General features: G+C 47.4%; 1 protein-coding gene across 3 annotated transcripts in view; it reads right to left on the bottom strand.

Annotated features, from left to right (window-relative positions):
* The window catches only part of gpr17 (G protein-coupled receptor 17), a 19,080-nt gene extending 5,136 nt beyond the window's left edge, over window positions 1-13,944 (bottom strand). The window contains exons 1-2 of one of the 3 annotated variants that reach the window (XM_024416618.2): window positions 13,024-13,944; window positions 12,133-12,200 (exon numbers count right to left, since the gene is read on the bottom strand). The gene's annotated coding sequence lies outside the window, so the exon portion shown is untranslated. The remainder of the gene's footprint in view (window positions 1-12,132; window positions 12,201-13,023) is intronic. The other 2 variants (XM_024416616.2, XM_042322616.1) reach the window with 2 other exon arrangements.
* Between the last annotated feature and the right edge of the window lie 1,653 nt (window positions 13,945-15,597).

The raw sequence follows: 15,597 nt of genomic DNA, 5'->3' as shown, positions 1-15,597 counted from the left end.
CCCAGCCACAATGCCGACGTGGCCATAGCTCTGGGCCATGTGGCTGACCAACGCTACTAAAGAGTTCACATCAGCCAGAATCACTCTCTCCACTCTTTTCCTCAGGCAAGATGTGTGACTGCAACAGGGTCCTCAGCACAGAACAACCAGAGCCAGATAAGAAACCTGTTGGCTTAGTGATGAGCTTTGAAGGAGTGCAATAGAGATTGCGCCATCTGTGGATCTGTTGGGGCGGTATGCAAAGTGAAGTGGGTCTATGGTTTCTAGGATGATGGTGTTGATGTGAGCCATGGCCAGCCTTTCAAAGCACTTCATGGCTACAGACACGACTGCTATGGATTAGTAGTCATTTGGGTAGGTTACCTTGGTGTTCTTGGGGACAGGGACTCTGGTGGTCTGCTTGAAACATGTAAGTTTTACAGACTCTGTCAGGGAGAGGTTGAAAATGTCAGTGAAGACACTTGCCAGTTGGTCAGCGCATGCTCTGAATACACTTCCTGGTAATCCGTCTGGCCCTGCGTCTCTTACTCACATCGGCTACAGAGTGCTTGACACACAGTCGCCTGGAACAGCTGGTGTTCTCATGCATGCTTCATTGTTGTGCGAGTAGAAGTCATTTAGCTCGTTTGGTAGGCCCGTGTCACTGGGCAGCTCGCGGCCTGCCTTCCCTTTGTAGTCCTTAATAGTTTGCAAGCCCTGCCACATCCGATTAGCGTCAGAGCCAGTGTAGTAGGATTCAATCTTAGTCGTGTATTGATGCTTTGCCTGTTTCATGGTTCTTCGGAGGGCATAGCGGGATTTCTTATAAGCGTCCACTCCTTGAAAGCGGCAGCTCTACCCTTTAGCTCAGTGCGGATGTTGCCTGTAATCGATTGCTTCTGGTTGAGGTATGTACGTACGGTCACTGTGGGGATGACGTCATTGATACACTTATTGATGAAGCCGTGACTGATGTGGAACATGCACTACAGGTGACATCATGGGTAAAGTACAACTGATCTGCTCTAAGATAGGCCTAATGAACTAGAAACATACATGAACTACAGATGACATCATGGGTGAAGTATCAATGCATGCATAGGCTATGTAGCTTAGAGAATAATACTTTTTTAACCTAACTATTATTATTAATGAGTATAGAAATACTGTTATTAGTTTTAGTTTTATAGTTATAACACATGATAACACCCACAATGATAACAAATTGGTTCACAGATTAAACATTCCACTGTTAAAACACATCCTAAAGGAACATTTGAAAGACAACATCCGTAAATATAAACTGCTATAACAGTCAGGGTTTGTGATCTTCAACCTTTGGGGATGAATCAAAATCAAATCAAATCAAATTGTATTCGTCACATGCGCCGAATACAACAGGTGTAGGTAGACCTTACAGTGAAAAGCTTACTTACGAGCCCCTAAACGACAGTGCAGTTTAAGAAAATATGGATAAGAATAAGAGATAAAAGTAACAAGTAATTAAAGAGTACAGGAGGGGGCTGAGCACGCACCCCTGAGGGGCCCCTGTGTTGACGATCAGTGTGGTGGATGTGTTGTTACCTACCCTTACCACCTGGGGGCGGCCAGTCGGGAAGAAGCGTAACTTCTTCTGGCCTGTTCTGAAAGACGATGTTGTATCTTACTGCAAATCCTGTGGCGTTTGCCAGCGGATGAGTAAACCAAAACAAACTTGACCGGTTGCACCTTTGCAGCCAATTCGTGCTTTTGACTGACCTTTCAGCAGGGTTGTGTTGGTCCTTTGCCCAACGTCAAGAGTAGTAAACAGTTTCTCTTAACCATATTGTGTGCTGCCACTCGTTTCCCTGAGGCCATTCCACTGAGGAAAATCACAGCTTCCAGTATTGTTAAGGCCCTGGTGAAATTATTTTCAACGTTTGGACTTCCGCAGGTAGTGCAGTCGGACCAAGGTTAGAAGTTAATGTCAAGTGATACAACAGTTGGGTGTAACCCATTACCCCTCTAGTGCCTACCACCCAGAGTCTCAAGGTCTAGTGCCTACCACCCAGAGTCTCAAGGTCTAGTACCTACAACCCAGAGTCTCAAGGTCTAGTATCTACCACCCAGAGTCTCAAGGTCTAGTACCTACCACCCAGAGTCTCAAGGTCTAGTACCGACCACCCAGAGTCTCAAGGTCTAGTACCTACCACCCAGAGTCTCAAGGTCTAGTATCTACCACCCAGAGTCTCAAGGTCTAGTGCCTACCACCCAGAGTCTCAAGGTCTAGTACCTACCACCCAGAGTCTCAAGGTCTAGTGCATACCACCCAGAGTCTCAAGGTCTAGTACCTACCACCCAGAGTCTCAAGGTCTAGTGCATACCACCCAGAGTCTCAAGGTCTAGTACCTACCACCCAGAGTCTCAAGGTCTAGTGCATACCACCCAGAGTCTCAAGGTCTAGTACCTACCACCCAGAGTCACAAGGTCTAGTACCTACCACCCAGAGTCTCAAGGTGCTCTTGACAGACTTCATCAGACTTTGAAGTCTATATTGAGAGTTTACTACTTTGAGTTTGAGGAAGACTGGGATGAAGGGGTCTTGTGCTGTTTGCAGCGCGGTAGGTTGTTCAGGAATCTCTCTGTTTTAACCCGAATGAACTTGTGTTTGGACATCATGTCAGAGGTCCTTTGAGTTTGCTGATAGAGCAGTTGCTGCAGGGCGACACCTTAAAAGCAGGAAAAACATCTGTTGGAGACCGTTAGCTGTTTTTGATACAGATTGCACCACACCTGTGAGTTTGAAAGTGAGAATCTGGAGAGGGCGCAAATTAAAATTTGGTAAGATCGGAAGGCCCGAAACCGCACTTTCAATATGGGTGACCAAGTCCTGGTTTTGTTGCCATTCTGGGGTCACCGTTGCAAGCTTGTTTTTCAGGCCCTTACCCCATAGTGAAAATAATTGTTAATCTGGATTACATTATCGCCACACCGGAACGCAGGAAGAAAAAACTGACTGTGTCATGACAACATGTTGAAACCGTACTTCACCCGCTATGATCGGGGCGGTGAAGTCGGTGGAAACAGGTAGTGACTTTCTGCCTGTGGCCACTACTGTCACCGGTGACTATAGTCTTCCTCGAGAGCACAAGGAAGGTCCAATACACACTGCCGGTTGGATGGTTGACTAACACGTTGGTGACTTTTTGGCACACTTCTCTCCGGAGGAAAAAGGCAACATTGTTGCACTGCTTTTGAATATTTTATTTTTACCTTTATTTAACTGGGCAAGTCAGTTAAGAACAAATTCCTATTTTCAATGACAGCCTAAGAACTGTGGGTTAACTACCTTGTGCAGGGGCAGAACAACAGATTTGTACCTTGTCAGCTCGGGGGTTTGAACTTGCAACCTTCCGGTTACTAGTCCAACGCTCTAACCACTAGGCTACCCTGCCGCCCAGGTTTATTCTCAGATGTGCCAACTCAGACAATTGTACTAGAGTATGATGTTGTGGACTCTGCCCCAATCAAACAAATTCCACTGAGGAAAATCACGAAAGGAAAGTTGCTATGGATATTGCAGGAGTTTCCCCTTGAAATCAGACATGAACATGGTAAGGACAACTTCGTTGCTGATTGTCTTTGAAGGGTGTTGCTTTGGCTCACAATTTATTTTGACTGTACGTTTTGCGATTTTGGTTGGGCTTTAAAGAAGCATAAAAGTTTTTTAAAAACTTGTGAATTTTAGGCAACTATAGAAAGGAAAATATAAACAAAATATATAAAAAGATTGTAAAATATATTATATTTATTTATTTACAAAATCAAACATATGATAATGGCACTGGAGGGGAGTTTTATGGGCTCTTAACCAACCGTGCTGTTTTGTTTGTTTTTGCGCATTGTTTGTAACTTATTTTGTACATAATGTCCCATTACCCCCTGGTCTGGCCCAGTTGTCTGATTTGTCCCATTACCCCCTGGTCTGACCCAGTTGTCTGATTTGTCCCATTACCCCCTGGTCTGACCCAGTTGTCTGATTTGTCACATTACCCCCTGGTCTGGCCCAGTTGTCTGATTTGTCCCATTACCCCTGGTCTGACCCAGTTGTCTGATTTGTCCCATTACCCCCTGGTCTGGCCCAGTTGTCTGATTTGTCACATTACCCCTGGTCTGACCCAGTTGTCTGATTTGTCCCATTACCCCCTGGTCTGGCCCAGTTGTCTGATTTGTCACATTACCCCCTGGTCTGGCCCAGTTGTCTGATTTGTCACATTACCCCTGGTCTGGCCCAGTTGTCTGATTTGTCCCATTACCCCTGGTCTGACCGAGTTGTCTGATTTGTCACATTACCCCCTGGTCTGACCCAGTTGTCTGATTTGTCCCATTACTCCCTGGTCTGACCGAGTTGTCTGATTTGTCCCATTACCCCTGGTCTGACCCAGTTGTCTGATTTGTCCCATTACCCACTGGTCTGACCCAGTTGTCTGATTTGTCCCATTACCCCCTGGTCTGAACCAGTTGTCTGATTTGTCCCATTACTCCCTGGTCTGACCGAGTTGTCTGATTTGTCCCATTACCCCTGGTCTGACCCAGTTGTCTGATTTGTCCCATTACCCCTGGTCTGACCCAGTTGTCTGATTTGTCCCATTACCCCTGGTCTGAACCAGTTGTCTGATTTGTCACATTACCCCCTGGTCTGAACCAGTTGTCTGATTTGTCCCATTACCCCTGGTCTGAACCAGTTGTCTGATTTGTCACATTACCCCCTGGTCTGAACCAGTTGTCTGATTTGTCCCATTACCCCCTGGTCTGACCCAGTTGTCTGATTTGTCCCATTACCCCCTGGTCTGAACCAGTTGTCTGATTTGTCACATTACCCCCGGTCTGACCCAGTTGTCTGATTTGTCCCATTACCCCCTGGTCTGAACCAGTTGTCTGATTTGTCACATTACCCCTGGTCTGACCCAGTTGTCTGATTTGTCCCATTACCCCCTGGTCTGGCCCAGTTGTCTGATTTGTCCCATTACCCCCTGGTCTGGCCCAGTTGTCTGATTTGTCCCATTACCCCCTGGTCTGACCCAGTTGTCTGATTTGTCCCATTATAAGTAATGACCGAGTGGCTCTTCCACCGGTGAAATGGCCTCACCGTTTGAGCGCAGGTGGTTTAGAAGTGATGTTTCTGTCGTTGCTTGCAGCCGCCAGTCTAATAGCACTTCTTCTGTAAATATTCCAGTCCCAACAGATGCAACTGTAACTGTCTATTGGCTGAAGAAGAGATGAAGATGGGTTTTTTTAAACATTGAACACCCATTGAATCTAAAATGCACAATCTATTTTATTTCCCTTTTTAATTTTGTAAAAAAAAAATAAAAAAAAATGTAAGTCCTTCAATGTGGTTTAAATCTCCTACTAAAAGAGAACATTCACCGTTCTCTGTTATGACCTCCGACATCACTTTTAATTATCCAATCACCACTCCTCTGCCTGCCGCACAGGACAGCTGTAAGCAGTTAGCCATAAGGCCAAACATCAATATTATCAGAGCCTCCGTGAAAGGCACAAAAGAGGTGTGTACCGGAGATAGTTCTTACTATCCCGCAGATGTTGGAGCAGAGGGGAGTGTGTCAGTGGGATACACACACATAAACCACTCACAAAATACAGAATAACAAATCATTGATGAAAGTCATATGACTTAGTTGTGGGACTCCCCACTAAAACTAGGCTTGTCCTGGACTGCCTGGGAACTGTGGAGACATTCCTGGGTGAGAGGAGGCTCAAAACCCTCCTTTGTTCGTTTTCAAAACTTCAACCTCAGCAGCTGTCTCTCCTATACATGCTGACCGGAGAGCCAGAGTGACTCCCAAATGACTCCCTATTATACAGATGTACCATCTTAATTTGATCACTCTTTTGTTGATGATCATTTTCCTGCACGGCAGGAAATGTAACCTTGTATTATATTCAAGGTTTAAAATGTGGTTCTAAAGTTTGTAATTTCCACTTAAAAACTGTAGACTTGATTTGACCTAACGTAAAATGTACCAATGTACCATCTACAAAAAAAACTCACATTTCCTGTTGCTGCAGGATTATTTTCCCTCAATAGCAATCTGGCTCAAATTAAGATCCTACATCTGTACTATATGCCATTTAGCTGACACTTTTATCCAAAGCGACTTACAGTTTATGTATGGGTGGTCCTGGGTATCAAAGCCAACTACCCGTTACAAGCACCGTGCTCTACCAACTGAGAAACGCACTATTCCCTATGTACAGTAGAACACTACTTTTCACCAGAGTCTTACCATTTCTCGTCAACAGTAGTGCACTATATAGGGAATACATGACCATTTGGGAAAAAGCCTCAGAGAGCCAGAGGTCACATAAGGACTTAGTCAGATGTAGTACCACTGGCAGGACGGATCTCTTCCCTGTCTGATCCTCGTGGTGTGAAACAGTGTTCAGGATGACGGATCTCTTCCCTGTCTGATCCTCGTGGTGTGAAACAGTGTTCAGGATGACGGATCTCTTCCCTGTCTGATCCTCGTGGTGTGAAACAGTGTTCAGGACAGATCTCTTCCCTGTCTGATCCTCGTGGTGTGAAACAGTGTTCAGGACGACGGATCTCTTCCCTGTCTGATCCTCGTGGTGTGAAACAGTGTTCAGGACAGATCTCTTCCCTGTCTGATCCTCGTGGTGTGAAACAGTGTTCAGGACAGATCTCTTCCCTGTCTGATCCTCGTGGTGTGAAACAGTGTTCAGGGCAGATCTCTTCCCTGTCTGATCCTAGTGGTGTGAAACAGTGTTCAGGACAATGGATCTCTTCCCTGTCTGATCCTCGTGGTGTGAAACAGTGTTCAGGACAGATCTCTTCCCTGTCTGATCCTCGTGGTGTGAAACAGTGTTCAGGACAGATCTCTTCCCTGTCTGATCCTCATGGTGTGAAACAGTGTTCAGGACAGATCTCTTCCCTGTCTGATCCTCGTGGTGTGAAACAGTATTCAGGACGACAGATCTCTTCCCTGTCTGATCCTCGTGATGTGAAACAGTATTCAGGACAGATCTCTTCCCTGTCTGATCCTAGTGGTGTGAAACAGTGTTCAGGACAGATCTCTTCCCTGTCTGATCCTAGTGGTGTGAAACAGTGTTCAGGACAGATCTCTTCCCTGTCTGATCCTCGTGGTGTGAAACAGTGTTCAGGGCAGATCTCTTCCCTGTCTGATCCTCGTGGTGTGAAACAGTGTTCAGGACAACGGATCTCTTCCCTGTCTGATCCTCGTGGTGTGAAACAGTGTTCAGGACAGATCTCTTCCCTGTCTGATCCTAGTGGTGTGAAACAGTGTTCAGGACAGATCTCTTCCCTGTCTGATCCTCGTGGTGTGAAACAGTGTTCAGGACAGATCTCTTCCCTGTCTGATATTCGTGGTGTGAAACAGTGTTCAGGACGACGGATCTCTTCCCTGTCTGATCCTCGTGGTGTGAAACAGTGTTCAGGACAGATCTCTTCCCTGTCTGATCCTCGTGGTGTGAAACAGTGTTCAGGACAGATCTCTTCCCTGTCTGATCATCGTGGTGTGAAACAGTGTTCAGGACGACGGATCTCTTCCCTGTCTGATCCTCGTGGTGTGAAACAGTGTTCAGGACAGATCTCTTCCCTGTCTGATCCTCGTGGTGTGAAACAGTGTTCAGGACAGATCTCTTCCCTGTCTGATCCTCGTGGTGTGAAACAGTATTCAGGACGACAGATCTCTTCCCTGTCTGATCCTCGTGATGTGAAACAGTATTCAGGACAGATCTCTTCCCTGTCTGATCCTCGTGGTGTGAAACAGTGTTCAGGACAGATCTCTTCCCTGTCTGATCCTCGTGGTGTGAAACAGTGTTCAGGACAGATCTCTTCCCTGTCTGATCCTCGTGGTGTGAAACAGTGTTCAGGACAGATCTCTTCCCTGTCTGATCATCGTGGTGTGAAACAGTGTTCAGGACGACGGATCTCTTCCCTGTCTGATCCTCGTGGTGTGAAACAGTGCTCAGGACAGATCTCTTCCCTGTCTGATCCTCGTGGTGTGAAACAGTGTTCAGGACAGATCTCTTCCCTGTCTGATCCTCGTGGTGTGAAACAGTATTCAGGACGACAGATCTCTTCCCTGTCTGATCCTTGTGATGTGAAACAGTGTTCAGGACAGATCTCTTCCCTGTCTGATCCTAGTGGTGTGAAACAGTGTTCAGGACAGATCTCTTCCCTGTCTGATCCTCGTGGTGTGAAACAGTGTTCAGGACGACGGATCTCTTCCCTGTCTGATCCTCGTGGTGTGAAACAGTGTTCAGGACGACAGATTTCTTCCCTGTCTGATCCTCGTGGTGTGAAACAGTGTTCAGGACGACAGATCTCTTCCCTGTCTGATCCTCGTGGTGTGAAACAGTGTTCAGGACAGATCTCTTCCCTGTCTGATCCTCGTGGTGTGAAACAGTATTCAGGACAGATCTCTTCCCTGTCTGATCCTCGTGGTGTGAAACAGTGTTCAGGACGACGGATCTCTTCCCTGTCTGATCCTCGTGGTGTGAAACAGTGTTCAGGACAGATCTCTTCCCTGTCTGATCCTAGTGGTGTGAAACAGTGTTCAGGACAGATCTCTTCCCTGTCTGATCCTCGTGGTGTGAAACAGTGTTCAGGACAGATCTCTTCCCTGTCTGATCCTCGTGGTGTGAAACAGTATTCAGAACGACAGATCTCTTCCCTGTCTGATCCTCGTGGTGTGAAACAGTGTTCAGGACAGATCTCTTCCCTGTCTGATCCTCGTGGTGTGAAACAGTGTTCAGGACGGATCTCTTCCCTGTCTGATCCTAGTGGTGTGAAACAGTGTTCAGGACGGATCTCTTCCCTGTCTGATCCTCGTGGTGTGAAACAGTGTTCAGGGGAGCTGTGGGACTACGAGGGGACGGCATTTCCCAAGCACCCTTCTGCCTCTACGTTGTGTAGGGGCGTCCCAAATTACATTATTTTTTATACATGGTGCCCTAGTTTTGACCAGAGCCCTATGGAACCCTATTTCCTATATATAGTGCACTACTTTCGACCAAAGCCCTATGGAACCATATTCCCTATATATAGTGCACTACTTTCGACCAAAGCCCTATGGAACCATATTCCCTATATATAGTGCACTACTTTAGACCAAAGCCCTATGGAACCCTATTCCCTATATATAGTGCACTACTTTCGACCAAAGCCCTATGGAACCATATTCCCTATATATAGTGCACTACTTTCGACCAAAGCCCTATGGAACCATATTCCCTATATATAGTGCACTACTTTAGACCAAAGCCCTATGGAACCATATTCCCTATATATAGTGCACTACTTTCGACCAAAGCCCTATGGAACCATATTCCCTATATATAGTGCACTACTTTAGACCAAAGCCCTATGGAACCATATTCCCTATATATAGTGCACTACTTTCGACCAAAGCCCTATGGAACCATATTCCCTATATATAGTGCACTACTTTAGACCAGAGCCCTATGGAACCATATTCCCTATATATAGTGCACTACTTTCGACCAAAGCCCTATGGAACCATATTCCCTATATATAGTGCACTACTTTAGACCAGAGCCCTATGGAAACATATTCCCTATATATAGTGCACTACTTTCGACCAAAGCCCTATGGAACCATATTCCCTATATATAGTGCACTACTTTAGACCAAAGCCCTATGGAACCATATTCCCTATATATAGTGCACTACTTTCGACCAAAGCCCTATGGAACCATATTCCCTATATATAGTGCACTACTTTAGACCAGAGCCCTATGGAAACATATTCCCTATATATAGTGCACTACTTTCGACCAAAGCCCTATGGAACCATATTCCCTATATATAGTGCACTACTTTAGACCAAAGCCCTATGGAACCATATTCCCTATATATAGTGCACTACTTTCGACCAAAGCCCTATGGAACCATATTCCCTATATATAGTGCACTACTTTAGACCAGAGCCCTATGGAACCATATTCCCTATATATAGTGCACTACTTTAGACCAGAGCCCTATGGGGGGTGGGGGGGAATCACACTCCACTGATTTATTACTGTGTGTGACAACCCCCTACAGGGAGATAAACCCCCAGAACAAGCCTCTATCACAATGGTCTGATGGTGTAAATGTGTGGGAGTGTTCGCACCAGTCCAGCAGTCAAGAAAGGAAAGAGGGGATTCTTTGGATCAGACTAGGGCTGTGTCCCAAATGGGCACCCTAATCTCTATTCAAGTGCACTGCTTTTGACCAGGGAAGATAGTCAAAAGTAGTGCACAATATATATATATAGGGAATAGGGTGCCATTTGGGACACTTGAAAATAGTTTTGAGAGATTATTCAAAGCCTTCATTTGTGAGGGGGAATGGGATCGCTGTCGGTTCTGCAGCGGACAGCACAGCCTTCTCTCTAGACATATTACACATTCCACAGGAACCTGTCACTGGGGTTAACAGGAACCTGTCACTGGGGTTAACAGGAACCTGTCACTGGGGTTAACAGGAACCTGTCACTGGGGTTAACAGGAACCTGTCACTGGGGTTAACAGGAACCTGTCACTGGGGTTAACAGGAACCTGTCACTGGGGTTAACAGGAACCTGTCACTTGGGTTAACAGGAACCTGTCACTGGGGTTAACAGGAACCTGTCACTTGGGTTAACAGGAACCTGGGGTTAACAGGAACCTGTCACTGGGGTTAACAGGAACCTGTCACTGGGGTTAACAGGAACCTGTCACTGGGGTTAACAGGAACCTGGGGTTAACAGGAACCTGTCACTGGGGTTAACAGGAACCTGTCACTGGGGTTGAGGGGGAATGGGATCGCTGTCGGTTCTGCAGCGGACAGCACAGCCTTCTCTCTAGACATATTACACATTCCACAGGAACCTGTCACTGGGGTTAACAGGAACCTGTCACTGGGGTTAACAGGAACCTGTCACTGGGGTTAACAGGAACCTGTCACTGGGGTTAACAGGAACCTGTCACTGGGGTTAACAGGAACCTGTCACTGGGGTTAACAGGAACCTGTCACTGGGGTTAACAGGAACCTGTCACTGGGGTTAACAGGAACCTGTCACTGGGGTTAACAGGAACCTGTCACTGGGGTTAACAGGAACCTGTCACTTGGGTTAACAGGAACCTGTCACTGGGGTTAACAGGAACCTGTCACTTGGGTTAACAGGAACCTGGGGTTAACAGGAACCTGTCACTGGGGTTAACAGGAACCTGTCACTGGGGTTAACAGGAACCTGGGGTTAACAGGAACCTGTCACTGGGGTTAACAGGAACCTGTCACTGGGGTTAACAGGAACCTGTCACTTGGGTTAACAGGAACCTGTCACTGGGGTTAACAGGAACCTGTCACTTGGGTTAACAGGAACCTGTCACTGGGGTTAACAGGAACCTGGGGTTAACAGGAACCTGTCACTGGGGTTAACAGGAACCTGTCACTGGGGTTAACAGGGACCTGTCACTGGGGTTAACAGGAACCTGTCACTGGGGTTAACAGGAACCTGTCACTGGGGTTAACAGGAACCTGGGGTTAACAGGAACCTGTCACTGGGGTTAACAGGAACCTGTCACTGGGGTTAACAGGAACCTGTCACTGGGGTTAACAGGAACCTGTCACTGGGGTTAACAGGAACCTGTCCCTTGGGTTAACAGGAACCTGTCACTGGGGTTAACAGGAACCTGGGGTTAACAGGAACCTGGGGTTAACAGGAACCTGTCACTTGGGTTAACAGGAACCTGTCACTGGGGTTAACAGGAACCTGTCACTGGGGTTAACAGGAACCTGTCACTGGGGTTAACAGGAACCTGTCACTGGGGTTAACAGGAACCTGTCCCTTGGGTTAACAGGAACCTGTCACTGGGGTTAACAGGAACCTGTCACTGGGGTTAACAGGAACCTGTCACTGGGGTTAACATGATCCTGTCACTGAGGTTAACAGGAGCAAATGTGACCCCTGTTAAGAGTTGATCCCCAGTTACCTGATGAGATTCACTGACCAACCGTCTGAAAACAGGAAGTTACCTGATGAGATTCACTGACCCACCGTCTGAAAACAGGAAGTTACCTGATGAGATTCACTGACCAACCGTCTGAAAACAGGAAGTTACCTGATGAGATTCACTGACCCACCGTCTGAAATCAGGAAGTTACCTGATGGGATTCACTGACCCACCGTCTGAAAACAGGAAGTTACCTGATGAGATTCACTGACCCACCGTCTGAAAACAGACCTCATCTGACAGACTCCAAATCTAACTCCAACCGAAAAACACACAGCAGGAAGCCAGACTTGAGGCTTGCATGTGTGCTGATAAATTCGCTGGGTTTATTTGGCTCTGTGAACGGAGCTAGGTACGATATCTATTGAGTTACAATGGACCTGTTATCTCCAGTGACCTTGAGAACTTGAACAAGTTTTATCCTCCCAAACTAAAACTCTCCAAATAAGACCATGGTAAATAAATTCCTTAGCGTAGTCACAGATCAGAACACCACAAACATCTCAAATGCTTCAGTTAATAATCTGAGTCTAATGAGTCAATATAATTAAATCCCCCATTAAAATCTGTCAGTTTAAGAGAAATATGTTTTTTTGCTGCGTCTCAATCCAACTCATCCGCCTGTGACGGCCTTCCGCATCGGCGGTGGAAGGTGGCAGAGCTACAGCGGTGTTTGTCAGACCAGGAGGCATCCCAAAAATCGGTCTGAACTAATATGACAACTATACGGAAAGATGAGACTCTCGCGAACGCGATGGTGATCTTGATTTTGCTCTACGACCCCCACAAGGGTCACGGGACTCGTCTGGAGGTAACCAGTACCGTTTAAAACAATTTAAACAATTTCTGGAATTAATATGAAGGTATTGTAGTGTTGTGCCAACCCCCCAAAAGAGGTTAAATATGTGTAAAGATATACATATTTCCTTATTTTCTTTATACAGAAAAGACCACGAGAAGGTAAATTCTTCAATAAAACCAGAGAGAGATAAGACTTACCCACCAGTGTTCTTCTCAGACAGCGTGTTCTACTTGAGGGAAGTGCAGTGAAGAGGAAGTGGTGTGGCTGCCCAGTGCAGTGAGGAGGAAGTGGTGTGGCTGCCCAGTGCAGTGAGGAGGAAGTGGTGTGGCTGCCCAGTGCAGTGAGGAGGAAGTGGTGTGGCTGCCCAGTGCAGTGAGGAGGAAGTGGTGTGGCTGCCCAGTGCAGTGAGGAGGAAGTGGTGTGGCTGCCCAGTGCAGTGAGGAGGAAGTGGTGTGCCTGCCCAGTGCAGTGATGGGGTCGTGGAGTAGCTGACTAGTCGACGTTGGTCTGGCTGTCAACAGCTGGTGTAGGACGAAGCAGCAGTAGAGTTGTTATTGAACAGAAGAGCACAGTAAAGAGCTGTACGGGTAGGATTCACAGAAGAGCACAGTAAAGAGCTGTACGGGTAGGATTCACAGAAGAGCACGGCAACGAGCAGTACGGGTAGGATTCACAGAAGAGCACGGCAACGAGCAGTACGGGTAGGATTCACAGAAGAGCACAGTAAAGAGCTGTACGGGTAGGATTCACAGAAGAGCACGGCAACGAGCAGTACGGGTAGGATTCACAGAAGAGCACGGTAACGAGCAGTACGGGTAGGATTCACAGAAGAGCACAGTAAAGAGCTGTACGGGTAGGATTCACAGAAGAGCACGGCAACGAGCAGTACGGGTAGGATTCACAGAAGAGCACGGCAACGAGCAGTACGGGTAGGATTCACAGGAGAGCAGGGTAAAAAGCCGTAGGTAGCACAGCACAGGGTCCTCTTCTGGATGTGGAACAAAGTGAAGACTAGGAGGGACTGGGGAGGGCCTGGGTTGGTTGGGAGGCTCCTCTGCTTTCCTCTGCGCTGCTCTCTCTCACTGACAGGAGGTTAGGAATGTTGTCTTATCACCCTCTTTTCTATCTCTCTCTCCAGGATGCTCTCTCTTTCTCTCTCTCTCTCTCTCTCTCTGAGACTGTGGCTCTTTTTGTGTCTCAACATAATGTGATAACAAAAATTCTGAGTCCCAATGGGGAGGCTTTGATATGAACCCTGACCCCACCCTTTCTTCCCCATCCCCTCTGCTCTGAGGGCCACTTGTACGCCCAACAATAGGCCGAGTCAGGGGGAGTATCGGCAGGCTCTGTTCAGCACAGAGAAAAGAATGGCGTGCCTTGGTTGCAATGAGTGGCCGGGTGGGGAACCATGGTAACCGCTAAACCAAGCCTAGTACTGGTGTACACCACTGGTCCCAAATGACACAAAAGCAAGGCACTATATAGAAAATAGGGTGCTATTTGGGAGGCAGCCAATGTCTTTAGGATGAAGAACTCCACATTCCCCTCCTTCCTCCCTCCCTCCCTCCCTTCCCATCCTATCAATAGATAGAAGATGGACTGTTAATTGAGCAGTTTATGACTAAAATCTTAGAGATGATCCTTTGTAGGGATCTTCTGTCTGGAGTTCTAAAAGACAGAGAGAGAGAGAGGGAGAGGGAGAGGGGGAGAGGGAGGATGGGGAGAGGGAGAGGGGGAGAGGGGGAGGGGGAGAGGGAGAGAGAGAGAGAGAGGGAGAGAGAGGAGGAGGAGAGGGAGGAGGGGGAGAGGGGGAGAGGGGGGATGGGGGGGAGGGAGGGAGGGGAGAGAGAGAGAGAGAGAGAGGGAGGAGGGGAGAGGGAGAGGGAGAGGGGAGAGGGAGGATGGGTAGAGGGAGGGAGGGAGAGGGGGAGAGGGAGGATGGGTAGAGGGAGAGAGAGGGAGAGGGGGAGAGAGAGAGAGAGAGAGAGGGAGGAGGGGGAGAGGGAGAGGGGGACCGGTAGAGGGATAGAGAGAGAGAGAGGGAGGGGGAGAAAGAGAGAGGGAGAGGGGGAGAAAGAGAGGGAAAGAGAGAGAGAGAGAGAGGGTGGGGTGGGGGAGAAAGAGAGGGAAAGAGAGAGGGCCCCCTATGCTCCCTGGAAAGAGCGAGGGATGAGTTGAAAAACAAGAGGAGGGCGGGAGAACGGTGGAAGAGGAGAACAGGGGCATCTTCCATTTGGGGGAGAACCAAAAATAATTAGCCAGACAGATGTGGAGAAACTTGGAAGAGGGGGGTATTCCTTTCATACACTGAGATCCCAGCTGTGTGTTAGACATATTGTCTCGCTCCCTTCTTTGGGCCTCGTGCATCGACATGTTAATAGCCTTCTCTAGCTATATCCCAAATGGCACCCTGTCCTATCTAGTGCACTAATTTTACTGCACTACGTCTGGCCAGGGCCCATAGGACTCTGGTCAAAAGTAGTGCACTATATAAGGAATAGGGTGCCATTTGGGATGCAGCCCCTGAACTGAATGATGGTACTGTCTAGTCGGGGGCCAATGGATAAGCTTTGACATTTATACCCTTTTCGTTGAGTCTTTTAATTGGGGTTTATCTCATCTTGTTCAGTCTCATCTTCTCTGTCTGTGTTGGTCTGTCTGTCCCCGAGGGGTATAAACATCACCTAGTGAAACGGTTTACTCTGGCTGGAGTGAATTGATTATCAGCTGTCTCTCTTAAACTATAGTATAGTTATAGTATAGTTATAGTG

The sequence above is a fragment of the Oncorhynchus tshawytscha genome, linkage group LG05, assembly GCF_018296145.1.
Source record: "Oncorhynchus tshawytscha isolate Ot180627B linkage group LG05, Otsh_v2.0, whole genome shotgun sequence".
Classification (NCBI taxonomy): Eukaryota; Metazoa; Chordata; class Actinopteri; order Salmoniformes; family Salmonidae; genus Oncorhynchus; species Oncorhynchus tshawytscha.
This window is presented reverse-complemented; position numbering and strand designations above follow the sequence as displayed.